A 16367-nucleotide genomic window follows, 5' to 3' on the forward strand; every position below is an offset into this window, starting at 1 on the left:
CCGGAGCCAGCTTCATCCAGTTGACTTGCGAGTAAGAACTGAGAAATCATGATTGCATTTGATTACCACCAAAAGACACGGCTGATACAAGAAAAAGAAATAAGGATACAAAACATAAATCACCAAATAATGATGTAAAGCTTGCATAGCCAAACCCAAATATTTCAATTCTAGAAATCATACAAGGCCCTTACTTAACGGAATAAAGATCGGAATACGCCATAGGCTGTGATGTTCTATAAAATGTTCAAGCAAGGATAATTAACCCCCTAAATTTTAAGTAAATAAACAAAGCTAAACTTGCTCACCTTTCACCGAAATTAGCAGAAATTAGTGAAAACGTTTGTACTCAATTACCCATCAACTATATAATGGATCACAATGGCATAAATAGCTATAGTTCATCACCATTACATAATTAACAAATGAAATTAGAAAAATTCTCTTGTATAATTGTACCTCTGACCACATTGTGCTCCGTTAATTTTAAAACTAATACGGAATATGACTTATGTAGGGCAGTTAAGGATCAATAAGAAAGATCAAAGAAAGATTCATACTTCGTACCAAATAAACACAGGAACATCAATAACAACATTTAACAACTGTGGTGGAAATAAATAAGGATTAAAAACATACCTAGAACTAATAATGGGTAATTCACAAAATTGGGGAATGTAACACCCCGATTTATTCAGGAGTCTTTAGCTAGGCATCCCAACTAAATAAGAGTGTTACCATCTCGGTTTCCCGAGCTATGTGAATAACAAAGTCCAACTCACCAAAATACTTTAAATTAAAACTTAGCGATTACATGTTTGTTACAACTTAACCAACTAAAACTTAATATAAAATAAGAATACAACTCGCAGTGGAAATAAATAAAGTGATTAAATATTCTACGTGGTCTAGACTTCTAGGTAGACTGGCCAAGTCCTCACGCATTCCCATAAGCTCCCAAGTCAGCTAATCTTTAGTACCTGTCAAATCTGCTCCCCATTATGGTTCATCACAGGTGTTCACAAATAAACAGTCAAGCACGAGGTTGAGTAGGAATAAACACTAACAACAAGAACATACGATAGGCAATCCAATTCCATTCACATTGCAGAACTCCCTGAACAATGTGCTCCTTTTCATGACTTAGCACACCTCCCTTAACAACGTGCTCATATTACTTTGGTACCCCTCCCTTAACAACGTAGCGCCATCATGTAATTGTACCCCTCCCTCACAACGTACATATTACCATCACCCCAGAGTACAAACTCCCTCAACAACGTACATCTGACTGTCGCACAACTTTTCACAATTTCCACATTCACAATAAACGATAACAATTTAAATCACCTAATCAATATTATTAATATTAGCCAACACAATTCAATATAATTCTCCCTTTCATCAATTACGATAATATCAATCAACATAATGCAATATAATTCTCCCTTCCAACAATTACGATAATATCAACCAACACAATTCACATATGATTATTTCCACTTTAATATAAATCATCCATTTTACCAAACATTAACGAATAAGAGTTGAGTAGGATTTATCCCTACCTGGCAAGCGATTCCAATTAAGCAGCTCAAGCAATCCAAAAAATTAAAGCAATCCGAACCGATTATCATTTCTTCACAAATCGTCACCTAACATACATATTATACTTTAATTATTAATTATCCAATTACTTATATTAATTTATTCAATTATAATTTAATTATCCTAATTATTTTCCGCTTAAATTATTATTACGTGAAAACTGATCGAGGCCATTTCGTGTTCACAATTAAGCATATGTGGTCGTTGGTCAATGGTCGATACAAAACACAATTTATACTCCACAAACAACTCTACAATTAGTAAAGAGGCAAGTAAAGGTCGGATCCCAAGGGACGGGTATTGAAATGAGAATTCTATTGTAACTAGTAGTGTCTAGGGGTGTCACAAATTGAGTTGGTGTAGAAGGTCACTAAACTAAAATAGCAATGAAAATAAACTAGCAAGATGAATAGAATAAGGGGTGTAAACAATTGATTAAAGGCACTAGGGTGTTATGGGTTCATAGGGAAATCATGGGATATGATCATACAAACATGTTCTCAAATTATAAGCAAGCAATTATTGTTGTGATGGATTGAGTTGGGTTATATCTTACAATCCTAGGAAAGTTTGGGTTCCGGAGCCGAATCGATTAGATTGTACAACACCTACAAGTCGACTTAATCTTTCCTACTCAACACATGCATGGTCTAACAAGACTCGAGTTGGGTTATGTCTTACAAGTCAAGTTGAAAAGATAGAAGATGATAGTAAATGCAAGGATTCATAGGCTTAGCATTTCATCAAATATAACATGTGCATGTATTAAGATCAAAACAAGCAAGCAAATAAGATATGAAAGCATATTGATTTAAGCATGAATCATTCCCCATGTTGGTTTCCCTAATCACCCATTAAACCCTAGCTAAGAGACTACTCACTCATTATCATGTTGATCATGCTAGAAAGGTTGTCAATCATACTAACATAATGAAACATGATGAATAAATGAAAGTAATTAACAATAATTAAAAAGGGATTAAGAGATTATACCTACTAATGATTCCAATAATAAAGCAAGAATAATAGAAGTACTTGAATCCTAGATTGAGAGGTTGTCAATCTCCCAATAATAACCCAAATAATCTTCAATTACCCAAAATAAAGGAAGAACAAGAGAGAGATTAAAGAACTAAAACTTGGATTAAAACTTGATTAATACTTGATTACAATATTGAAGAGAGATTTGATTGATATTAACTACACTAATTATTGATAAGAAGAACATGCTCCTCTAATTAGCTTAATGGGGTATTTATAGTGAAAATTAGGGAGGATGCATTAGGGTTAACTAAGGGCTAAACTAGTAATTACACTTTTTAAGTTGAGCAAGGAGGACCCGGTATTTTCTGAGAGAAGGGCTTCTCTTTTCGTAGCTTGAAGAATGAAATCCGTCTTTGCATCGAAATCCGTGCGAATTAGAGTCGGGACGGCCGGATTTGGGCTGGGCAATCCGAGCGGATTCAGGAGAGGGACGCTCGGATTGTTGTAGGGGAATCCGAGCGGATTCCAAGGAGGGACGCTCGGATTGTTGAGGCCGGACGGACGGATTGTCCGCAATCCGTTCGGATTGTTGGTCAGCGTCAATTCTTCTTCTTTTCTTCCCTTTTCTTCATAAATTCCTTGGGGATTTCCTTGGGGACGCAAGGATCCTTTCTCAACATTGCTCTTCTACTATAATATGTACAAAGGCCTTCTAGTCTTGTCTCTTCTTGATGCTTGGTCATTGAATACAATCAATTTAGCCTCGTTTTGACATGAAAATGCAAGATTCTTACTCCTTTCCTACCAAGGGATCAAAATCTCAAAGAATATGCAAAACAAAGAACTAAAGATAAGAAATGACCCAAATAGGCACTAAAAAGCATGGAAACAATGGTAATTCGGGGCTAAATATGCGCCAATTATGGTCACATCAAATATCCCCAAACCGAACCTTTGCTCGTCCCGAGTAAAGAGGTGACAAAGACTAGGACCAAAACTAACCTATCCTAATAATAATAGCCGATATGAGACAATTAGCGGGTCTCACTCCGCCCTTCAACTCACAACAAGACAACCATGAGGTAGGATGCCTTCTTGCAAGGCAAGGTGGGTCTTGCCAAAATGGCGACACATCCAAACATTAAAGCACATAAAATCACATAATGGATGCATCTACAAAAAGAATAGCCACTTTCCTCATCTAAGTGGCGGAAATTATCTACAGGGGAAGCAATTCAAGGGTACACAATCCTTCATAGATGCAATTTGTTCAAACTACTAAGCCTAGAAGGATACCAATAAATCACCTCTAAGTTGTGTCAAGCTAGGGTACCTTTGTCCTCAATCGTTAAATGCTTTTGTCAAGAGTAGACTCCCTATGGTGTTAGAAACACTGGAGGATCGCGGAATTCCCCCTCTTGCCTAGACAAGAAGAAGGGTCGTCCCCTCTCTACCATGCACAAAAATGGATACGATGGATAAAGGGATCAATAGATATTTGAGTTTCATTTTGGGAGTTTGCTTTTGTTTTTGTTTTTTTCCCCCAATTTCATTTGGCATTTGACATTTGAGAACACTTTCTTGCCATTTCTTTTTGATTTTTGGCTTTTCAATACTTGACAACTTTTTTGCATTTCTTTTTTGAACATTTTCAAAGTCACCCCAATTAGTAACGAGGGTGCCTTGTATTTGAAGCTTAGGAGTTCTATTTTTGCTCCTCTTTTCATTTGATGCATTTTTGCAAACTTTATTTCACTTTTCATTTCATTGAACTCAAATTGATTTCTTTTTGTGCCCATTCCCTTTGATGACAAAAATGTGGTAGAACATGGATGAATGATAGATGTATGCATGGTTTCAAGGGTCACCTTGGAATAAACGGTAGCCAAGGAGTTATCACACCACAAGGTACTCTTGACTAGGCCTTAAACCATGGGTCAAAGGATACTAGCATGACACATCCTAGGGTGTTTTACAAGCATTCTAACAAGCAAAGTCTTAAGAATAAAAAGCATCTACTAGGGCCTATATATACTTGTCAAGCTTCCCAAATAGACGGTTTCGCAAAATTTTTCTAACATGCAACTACATGCCATGATGCAACTAACATATACACATCCTAATGCAAATGATTCTACCAACTAATATGCCATATAAACTAAATGCAATCCTAAATTCACATTGTTTTTACCGCATCAATCAAAATAAAGCCACATAGTCATTAACATAAAGAGGAAAAAGGAGATTGGAAAGATCATACCATGCGGTCTTCAATATCCTCATGTCTCGGATGTGGCGTAGTCAATCAAAGTGAACAAGGATAAACAAACACAATATATACAAGACAATATATACAAAGGAAATGAACTTGTTTTTGGTTTTTCAATTTTTTCAATTTTTATGATTTTTGAAATTTTTCAATTTTTATGGGTTTTTTGAATAAAAGTTAAGTGTTAGAATTCCCATCCCCACACTAATATGGGCATTGTCCTCAATGGCCAAAATGATGGAAATTATGCAAAGATGATGCATGATTTCTATACTAAATGCAATTCTACACTAAGCTATACTACATGATGCATGGTTTTTGTTATGACGGAGAGGATAATTTAGATTACCTCCCGTTGTGTATGCATTAACTTCCCCAAACCAAATAAGACACTATTGCTAATGTAGAGGATGGGTATAGTTCATGCACACACTATGCTATGCATGAAACTAGATTGTTATTTTGGATTTTACAAATGGGAACAATAAAGAACACCTCAATGGTACCGAGGTGTGAGTCCTTTGATGTTGCTAGGACTAAACCAACCATGATCAAAATGAAATAAAATACAAAGAGATATAGACAAACCATGGGAGTGTAGGAGTCTCCAAGGCTAGTCTTCCATCATGCTATCATCATCATCACTTCCCTCATGAGAAGTGTTCACATTGCCACTTTCCTTGGCACTTTCTTCATCACTTTCTTCATTATCTTGCTCATCATCATCTTCACCATCTCTTTCTCCATCTCCACTTGCTTCTTCCTCAATATTATCATCAATTTCTTCACCATTTCCAACAACCTCATTGTCTTCCACCACGTCCCTAGATGCACCCGGAAACAAGGCTTCTTTATCCGCCCAACTAGGCAAAGGACAAGATGGATCAAGGAGTCCTTGCCTAGCTAAATGTAAGAGGGGAGGATATTGAGCCAAATAAGCATTCTTCCGATCTTCATAAGCTTGCTTGTGCATGGCTTGCATAAGAAGAGTGACATAGTCTTTCCCAATTTCAACTCCTTGCGGTTTGAACTCTTCATACACAAAGGGGTAAGGCGGTATAACAATGGAAGAGGAGGGAGTTTCATGATCACCCTTTTGTTGTTGAATGATGTACTCGGCTTCTTCGGATAGGGGAAGTAGATAGTTGGTCCGGTGGACACTTAGACGACAAATCTTTGCGGGTAAAGTGAATGATCGAGCCTCACTAGTAAGCCATCCACACTTGGTGTCAAGGGGGTTTTGAGCAACCCACTTGAACTTGTTAATCATGATAGGCATATCAATAAGATGGCCACCTTCCTTTGCCTTGTACTTGCTATCCTTATTGAAATTAGGATCAAAGTGCTTGGCTAGGACCGTGACTAGGCCGCCATTAACAATAACGGTTGTACCCTTCTTCCCACTATCAACATGGAGCCATCTATCAACCAATAGCCTCAAAGAATTGAAAGTCTTGGTATGGATTCTTCCGATATTCAAAGCTGATTCAAGGAGAATAAAATCAAGTCTTGTGAAATGATTGGTGTCTTTCCTAGCAATTATGGTATTTCCCACAACTTTGTGCCATACTCTTATGCCCAGATGATGGACCAAAAGAGCACGACAAGCATGAAAATCATCAAATTTCTTCCCGGAGATTGCCTCCCAAAGAGGCTCGGGGTCATACTTTCCATAATGCTTAAAATATCTCGATTCATCGCTAAGACCCAAAATTTCACCCAATTCCTTAAAGGTAATGCGTCTACTAATGTTAGCTAGACGAAACTCAAGATTTTCCCTATTCTCAACTTTGGTGACTTTTAAAGAACTTAAGAATTCCAAGACAAGGGAAGGGTATGTCAATTCCTTTGTTTCAAACAATTTCTTCAAACCCATGGCATTGAAAAAGGCTTTTGTTTGTTCAAGAACACCCAATTTCTCCAAAGCATCTTTACATATGAATTTGGTGGATTGAATTGATTTCATAGCAAACTTGGCAAATGTCTTTCTATGGGTATCGGAAATAAAAGTTACCTCCGGATAATGCAAGAGTTGATCGATTACCGGAGTAGAAGGTGATGCTCCCATAGAAGTTTGTTGTTGTTGTTGTTGCACTTCCAAATTTGGTGTTGATACCACCATTGCCAAAGCTTTCTTTGTTTGGAGAGCTTTTTGCCTTTGAGAGAGAGCCTTTGCCTTTGGTGCCTTTGTTGCACCCTTTGTCCTTGCCATTTGATGAACTAACCAAGAAAAGAATAAAAAATCTTCAATTTGTAGAATGCCCAAATCGATTTGAAGGTGAAAGGCTTTGCCTTTATGAAAACAAAAATCGACTCAAAGGTTGAAGATTTTGTTCTTGGTTTTGATTTTTATTGAAGATGGAGTGATTGATTTGTTGTTTGAAGGATGGTTTGATTTGATTTTGGTGGATTTTGTTGAGGGTTTTTGTTTTTGTGATGGAGAGGATGGAGGTTTTGATGTTTAGGGTAGTGTTTATGAATGAATGATTGAAGGAATGAAGGTGGGAGGGTATTTAAAAGAGTCAAAATTTTCGAAAACGCAGGGGCAATCCGTGCGGATTAGGCACAATCCGTGCGGATTCTGCAGCTTCAAAATTTTCAGAAGCTCGCCTAAAGACGGGCGGATTACGGGAATCCGCTCGGATTCTTCCGTGTAGGGACGGGCGGATTTGCTTTGCAGGGACGGACGGATTTCATCCCGAGAAATTTATTTGTTTTCTTCAAATTGAAAGACGGGCGTCTTGTTCACAAGACGGACGGATTACGTGAGACGGGCGTCTTCCCGTAAATCCGCTCGGATTCTTCAACGATCAAGAAATTTTCAATTTCACTCGGCTCGGACGGGCGTCTTTTGGTCAGGACGCTCGGATTGTTGAAGACGGGCGGATTTTCAGGAATACGCTCGGATTCTGGTCCTTTGTACCCGGATTCACTTCATTCGTGCACAATGCATTTCTCTTTACCATTCTTCCATTCTTCTTCATTTCTTGTGTTCTTCATTGTGGGGGCACTACTAAGGCATGAATAGCCTAGGCAATTCCCATCCCCACACTAAGGTAAAGCACTACACATCAATTGAAATCGTTAGTCCCTCCCTCACTTCTCTCTTACATGACAATTATTTTGATCAAAGTAAATAAAAATCCAAAAATGACAAAAAAAAATGCAATACAAGAATTGAAATGTAAGTTAGGGAGTTAGAAATATTTACAAGTGGTGGTTTAGGGAGGACTCCACCAAACTCTCATTCTTGATGAGATGTCAAGGGGCATGTTCAACAAGGTGTTGTTGATGTTGCTCAACACCTTGAAGAAGTAATCAAAAGCTTGTTCATTGTTATGGTAGAGGTCCTCAATAGACCGTGGCCCTTGTTGTTGATCATGATCGATGGCATGCCCAATGTAGGGATTAAAGATCCCTTCAAATTCGTCGTCCCAAAGACCACAAACTTCATTGAGTTGATCATTGAAAATCTCTTGCTTAGATGGAGACAACTCTCCCAATTTCTTTTCTTGGCCAATGAGGCCATCTTCTTCTTCCTTGGTTGATTTTGATGAGCTTTGCAAGCTCTCCTTGTTACAATTCACTTGCTCTTTGAATGGAGCATCTTCAATTTTCTTCCTCCATTGGAGTTCCGATTTCTTCCTTTCATCTTTTCGGCTATAATGATCAATCATGAAACATGGCTCATGCAAACGAGGAGCTCTCATGGTCTTGTCAAGATTAAAAGTTATGCTTTCATCTCCCACTTCTAGAGTGAGCTCTCCATGTTTCACATCAATCACCGCACCCGCTGTGTGTAGGAAAGGTCTTCCTAAGATGATTGGAATGTTGGAATCTTCCTCCATATCAACAATGACAAAGTCCACCGGGATGAAAAACTTCCCAATTCACACGGGGACATCTTCCCATATCCCTAATGGTGTCTTCGTCGATCTATCGGCCATTTGAAGTGTGATATTGGTGCATTTAAGCTCTCCCATTCCCAACCTTTTACTCACCGAGTACGGCATGACACTCACACTAGCCCCTAGATCACATAAGGCTTTGTTGATCGTCGTGTCGCCAATGGTACACGGTATTGAGAAGCTTCCCGGATCCTTTAACTTTGGAGGTGAACTCCCTTGAAGTATTGCACTACTCACCTTAGTGAAGGCGATAGTCTCAAGTTTCCAGATCGACTTCTTCTTTGTGAGGATATCTTTCATGTACTTTGCATAGGCCGGTACGTGATTGATTAATTCCGTGAAAGGAATTGAGACTTCTAAGTTCTTCACAATCTCCATGAACTTTCCAAGTTGATCATCAAATTTGGGCTTGGCTTGACGACTTGGAAAAGGAAGTCTAATCACAATGGGCTCCTTTTCTTTGGCTTTGTCTTCATTTTTCTTTGAACTTTCTTCTTTTGATGATTCCCCTTCTTTGGGGCTTTGCACAATTTCTTCCTTTTCACTAGCTTTCACAACTTCATCCTCAACTTGCTCCTTCGGTGCTTCATATCTTGTACCACTTCTCAAGTGAATGGCACTAACCGTTTCATGTCTAGGGGATTACTTTGAGGTGGTAATTGCCCTTTTGTCTTTGTGAGCTTGAAGATGCTAGTTGAGTCAATTGTGTTTCCAACATCTTGGTATGAGCTAGAATGTTGTTGATGGTGGTGTCTTTTTCTTGGCTATCTTTTTACATTTGAGTGAAAAATTCTTGTTGATTCTTTTGCATTTGGAGGACCGCTTTTTGGACATCAAAACCTTGGTCATTTTGGTGATTGTATGGATTTTGATTTTGGTAACCTTGGTTTTGATTGTAAAAGGGTCTTTGATTTTGGTTCCTCATGGGTGGTGGAGTGTATGTTGTTTGAGGGTTTTGAACATTTTGGCTTTTGTATGAGAGATTTGGATGGAACTTGGTGTTTTCATTGTAAAAATTTGAATAAGGGGTACCACTTTTGTAAGCTTGGAAAGCATTAACTTGTTCGGTTGTTCCCCTACACTCACTTGGGTCATGTCCCAAAGTTCCACAATTCTCACATATCCCACTTGGGATTGATGAGGATGCCGTCATGGCATTGACATGATGCTTTGATGTTTTTGAGTTTTCCTCAAGTCTAGCCATAGCTTGTTCAAACTTCAAGTTGATTGTGTCAATGTGAGCACTAAGTTGAGCACCCAATTGAGTAACGGAGTCCACTTCATGCTTTCCTCCTCTAGTAGCCTTGCGAGGTCTACTATATTGTGAATTATGGACCGCCATTTCCTCAATCTTGTTCCATGTTTGATTGTCATCAACTTCGGTGAACATTCCATTTGATCCCATATTGAGAATGTTCCTAGAATCTTCATATAAACCATTCCAAAATTGTTGCACTAAAAACCATTCGCTAAGTCCATGGTGAGGACATGAGCGACAAATACCTTTGAACCGCTCCCAAGCTTCATACAAAGATTCTTCATCCCTTTGCTTAAAACCCGTAATTTGAGCTCTTAGCATGTTAGTCTTTTCCGGTGGGTAGAAATTTTTGTAGAAAGCTAGAGCTAACTTCTTCCAAGAATCTATTCCAAGGGTGGCCTTATCAAGGCCCTTCAACCATTGCTTTGCGGTGCCGATTAACGAAAAAGGAAATAAGACCCATCTTATTTGGTCTTGAGTCACGCCCGTTTGAGAGATAGCATCACAATAATCGCAAAAGGTTTCCATATGAGAATGAGGGTCCTCACTAGGCATTCCCCCGAATTGGCTCCTCTCAACAAGTTGGATGAAGGCGGACTTGGCAATAAAATTACCGGTGAGATGTTGCGGTGTAGGAGTACCATTTGGTAGATTCTCCTCGGTGGGTATAGAGTGTGACGAGAATTTAGGCATTGTAGGTGGATTTTGTGGGATATTGTGTAATGGGTTTTCTTCTCCTTCTATTGCGAAAGGATTGACAAACTCACTAGTGGGTTGAACAACTTCACCAACACCTCTCAAATTCCTCCTAACAAGTCTCCTATTATTCGTCAAGGTTCTTTCGATTTCACGGTCAAAAGGTAACAAATCACCTTGTGACCTTCTAGACATGCAAAATATCAAACAACTCGAAAACAATTAGAACAAGCCTTGAGGAGTTTTACTTCCCCAAGGTGAAAAAGACACAACTAATAACAATAAAAGAAATCTTGAATCAATTAAACACCGTCCCCGAAACGCGCCATTTTTGATCGAGGCCAGTTCCTGTTCACAATTAAGCATATGTGGTCGTTGGTCAATGGTCGATACAAAACACAATTTATACTCCACAAACAACTCTACAATTAGTAAAGAGGCAAGTAAAGGTCGGATCCCAAGGGACGGGTATTGAAATGAGAATTCTATTGTAACTAGTAGTGTCTAGGGGTGTCACAAATTGAGTTGGTGTAGAAGGTCACTAAACTAAAATAGCAATGAAAATAAACTAGCAAGATGAATAGAATAAGGGGTGTAAACAATTGATTAAAGGCACTAGGGTGTTATGGGTTCATAGGGAAATCATGGGATATGATCATACAAACATGTTCTCAAATTATAAGCAAGCAATTATTGTTGTGATGGATTGAGTTGGGTTATATCTTACAATCCTAGGAAAGTTTGGGTCCTTGAGCCGAATCGATTAGATTGTACAACACCTACAAGTCGACTTAATCTTTCCTACTCAACACATGCATGGTCTAACAAGACTCGAGTTGGGTTATGTCTTACAAGTCAAGCTGAAAAGATAGAAGATGATAGTAAATGCAAGGATTCATAGGCTTAGCATTTCATCAAATATAACATGTGCATGTATTAAGATCAAAACAAGCAAGCAAATAAGATATGAAAGCATATTGATTTAAGCATGAATCATTCCCCATGTTGGTTTCCCTAATCACCCATTAAACCCTAGCTAAGAGACTACTCACTCATTATCATGTTGATCATGCTAGAAAGGTTGTCAATCATACTAACATAATGAAACATGATGAATAAATGAAAGTAATTAACAATAATTAAAAAGGGATTAAGAGATTATACCTACTAATGATTCCAATAATAAAGCAAGAATAATAGAAGTACTTGAATCCTAGATTGAGAGGTTGTCAATCTCCCAATAATAACCCAAATAATCTTCAATTACCCAAAATAAAGGAAGAGCAAGAGAGAGATTAAAGAACTAAAACTTGGATTAAAACTTGATTAATACTTGATTACAATATTGAAGAGAGATTTGATTGATATTAACTACACTAATTATTGATAAGAAGAACATGCTCCTCTAATTAGCTTAATGGGGTATTTATAGTGAAAATTAGGGAGGATGCATTAGGGTTAACTAAGGGCTAAACTAGTAATTACACTTTTAAGTTGAGCAAGGAGGACCCGGTATTTTCTAAGAGAAGGGCTTCTCTTTTCGTAGCTTGAAGAATGAAATCCGTCTTTGTCATTGAAATCCGTGCGGATTAGAGTCGGGACGGCCGGATTTGGGCTGGGCAATCCGAGCGGATTCGGGAGAGGGACGCTCGGATTGTTGAAGGGGAATCCGAGCGGATTCCAAGGAGGGACGCTCGGATTGTTGAGGACGGACGGACGGATTGTCTGCAATCCGTTCGGATTGTTGGTCAGCGTCAATTCTTCTTCTTTTCTTCCCTTTTCTTCATAAATTCCTTGGGGATTTCCTTGGGGACGCAAGGATCCTTTCTCAACATTGCTCTTCTACTATAATATGTACAAAGGCCTTCTAGTCTTGTCTCTTCTTGATGCTTGGTCATTGAATACAATCAATTTAGCCTCGTTTTGCCATGAAAATGCAAGATTCTTACTCCTTTCCTACCAAGGGATCAAAATCTCAAAGAATATGCAAAACAAAGAGCTAAAGATAAGAAATGACCCAAATAGGCACTAAAAAGCATGGAAACAATGGTAATTCGGGGGCTAAATATGCGCCAATTATGGTCACATCAAAAACCTATCCCAATAATTAAATAAAACCCAACAACTAACCCATGTAAAACCCACGCACAACATTCCCTCCCTTAACCCGTATAAAACCCGTCACAACCATCCACACATTGAACCCATTTAAAACACCCAAACCCGACACCACTAAACTCACCACCAGGCCCCACCGATAGTACCCACTGCCGACAACCCAGAAACACCCCAAACACCAGCCCCAGCCCCAGCCACCACACACGGCCACACGGCCTCACCTTATCCAACGATTCACTAACTACACAAATACAACAACATTCACAACACCCTACACCACCACCCAACTCGTCTTACCACGACCACCACACTTCCCCATACCACCCACGACAACCCCTATTGTCACTTCTGACACACGGTGGTTCCATAGGTGGCACTCACTTCCCCTAGTCGTAACTACAATGGTCACAGTAGTTGTCTTAAGACGGTCACACACACGTTCCTGTTTTCCTTGTTCTACCGCCAACACCGTCACCAACCACCACCTGCCACCACACCAACACCTCCCTCATGGTCGATTCGGCCGCCCCGACATATCCTCACCATTCCCAGGTCACGCCATGCCTAGTTGGTGGGTCAATTAAGGTTCGAATCCCATAATCCCCAAACCTGCATAGCCACCCCGCCACCTTTAACCGCCCCAAAAACCACCCCAGAACAGTCAGTGGTGGTCTATAAAAGGTCAGGTCAGACTCACGGTGGTCTAGGGTTGCTCTAGGTCAAAATCACGAGTCCTATGGTGGTCACAAGGTGTTACACGGTGGTCAAGTGTTGTCACGGTTACAAGCTTTATGAATTTAATTAAGTTTAAGACGGTTTTACCTTTTATCGCTTAATTGCCTCTTTCGTCTCCAAAAGCTCCTTGTTCTATTTTATAAATTATTTACCAGAATTGCTTTGTATTTATAGTCTAAACTTAGTGAGTATATGAGGCCAATTAGGAAACTATTAGAAATACCTTATTCTAATTATTATAAGAATTGCCATTATTATTATTATTCTTATTATTTCTATTATTAAATATTATATTAGTCTTACCATAAGTAGGATTTCCACATACTATCTTTACAAATTTTATTACTGCCATAAAACTATTATTATTAGGATAATTATTGATATAATTATTTCTTTACTTATTATTATTAAATCCCGAAACAATTCCCGACCATACTCATGATAGATTAATAAGTTTCGGTCCACATAACTATGACACACGGCCCAAAGCTCAATTACTAGCTAAGTCCAATTCCCGACTTGGATACTTATTTTATTATTTAATTAACGTCTTACTTGTAATTAATATTAGAAATGCCTTAACTTAATTACTTAAATTACATAAATTATTCTCATAAATTATTATCAAAATATGGGGTATTATAGTCTTCCCCCCTTAAACTGAACTTCGTCCCGAAGTTCGCCCATAACTACTACCACAACACTTATAAACATCCACATAACTAAGCACCATCCAACTTATTATAACACAATTATCCATTTACGATTATCAATCACGCCAATCTTATCACAAGATATCACAATAATAACTCAAAACATTTGTAGTATTACATTTCTTCCCCCTAAAAATAAACTTCGTCCTCAAAGTTCGGAATACCAAACAACAGGAATAAACAAACCATTTGTTGTAACATCACAAAACATGTAATACACATTGTAACATAAGACGACTATTATTTTTAACAACATTAATTGATGAATAAATGAATAACAACAATCTTCGAATTACCTTTTTATTACGTGCGCGTTTATTTCTTACTAACGAGGTCTAACTTAAACATGGATGCAATTAATGTAAAAATATATAGGCTTAGGGCAACACATTCCACATATCACTAGACATGTCATCCTACTTCACATAATTTACAACCTCAAAACACCAATGTGGAAAAGATAAGAACAAAACTTACATTTTTTTTTTCCAAGGCTAAGAAAACATTTTACAACTTCCAAAAATCATTAATAAATAATAACGTAATTACTTATTGAGCATTTATATTTTTTGAAAATAGAGAGAGTTAAAAATGCATGAGAGACAGAATCAAGTCAAAAACTCATAAGGTCAATTGATAATGCATTTTACAAATTAATTGGTCGAAACAGAAATTTTACATCAACTTGTCAGAAACTTAGGTCAATTTGGAAAAATCACTATAAAATGGTAAAATATTTTCTTACAACGTGACTTATTAATTTAGAAACATATACGAATATTTTAAACAGTGGAGTTGGAATCATACCTAATCAATAATTATTTTTTAAATGGCAATTTTCACAAAAACATGGGACGAAAACATCACTGTACAGGAATATTCGGACCACTGTCCACTAAAATATTTATTACTCCTAAACCAAATATTATTTGAACATGAAACATGCGGAATATGAAAGCTAACTCACAAGGCTATCACATATAAAACGTTTGTGCAAGGATATTAAACAGGCAGTAAATGGCAGCCAAAACAATCAAGGATAAAATTACGAGAAATCAACCAAATCACATTCTTCACAATTTCACGCATTTTCCGTAGTACTTCACATGTTAATCATAATTACGCCTCCCAAATATATTCCAACATACTTTTATCATATCCGCATGCTTATAGCAATGCTTAAAATCATATCACATCCCCTCTTCGTAAAAGCAAGGTTACGACCCCGTAACTGCAACTATTAATGAAAACAATCTTCATACAAAGCCCGCAAAGACTCCTAAAAATAAACAATATTCATTTTAAATTACCCCACACTGTAATAACTCTCAAGGTAACCGGTTCAAAACTGGAAGGGCCAAGGTACAAATTAAGACGCGCTTCTTAACCGCGCTAAGAGGGGGCACCTAACAGTTTCTACCCGGGGTTCATTTTATTAGACACATCCTATATTCATAATTGTTCATTGGTTTAGGCCTGAGGATCGTTTTGCTCTGATACCACTTTGTAACACGCCCATTTATTCAGGAGTCTTTAGCTAGGCATCCCAAGTAAAAAAAAGTGTTACCATCTCGGTTTCCCGAGGCAGTGAATAACAAAGTCCGACTCACCAAACTACTTTAAATTAAAACTTAGCGATTACATGTTTATTACAACTTAACCAACTAAAACTTAATATAAAATAAGATACAACTTGCAGCGAAAATAAATAAAGTGATTAAATATTCTATGTGGTCTAGACTTCTAGGTAGACAGGCCAAGTCCTCACGCATTCCCATATGCTCCCAAGTCAGCTAATCTTTAGTACTTATCAAATCTGCTCCCCATTATGGTTCATCACAGGTGTTCACGAATACACAGTCAAACTACAAGAACATACGATAGGCAATCCAATTCCATTCACATTGCACAACTCCCTGAACAACGTGCTCCTTTTCATGACTTAGTACACCTCCATTAACAACGTGCTCACATTACTTTGGTACCCCTCCCTTAACAATGTAACGCCATCATGTAATAGTACCCCTCCCTCACAACGTACATATTACCATCACCCCAGAGTACAAACTCCCTCAACA

The 16367-nt window shown here is 38.0% G+C and overlaps 1 non-coding gene across 1 annotated transcript; it reads left to right on the forward strand.

Annotated features, from left to right (window-relative positions):
* The first annotated feature begins 10241 nt into the window (after window positions 1-10241).
* LOC141637001 (small nucleolar RNA R71) lies at window positions 10242-10348 on the forward strand. Its single transcript, XR_012541566.1, has one exon. It is a non-coding gene; the product is annotated as a small nucleolar RNA R71 (small nucleolar RNA).
* The last annotated feature ends 6019 nt before the right edge of the window (window positions 10349-16367 follow it).

This window comes from Silene latifolia, chromosome Y, assembly GCF_048544455.1.
Source record: "Silene latifolia isolate original U9 population chromosome Y, ASM4854445v1, whole genome shotgun sequence".
NCBI lineage: Eukaryota > Viridiplantae > Streptophyta > Magnoliopsida > Caryophyllales > Caryophyllaceae > Silene > Silene latifolia.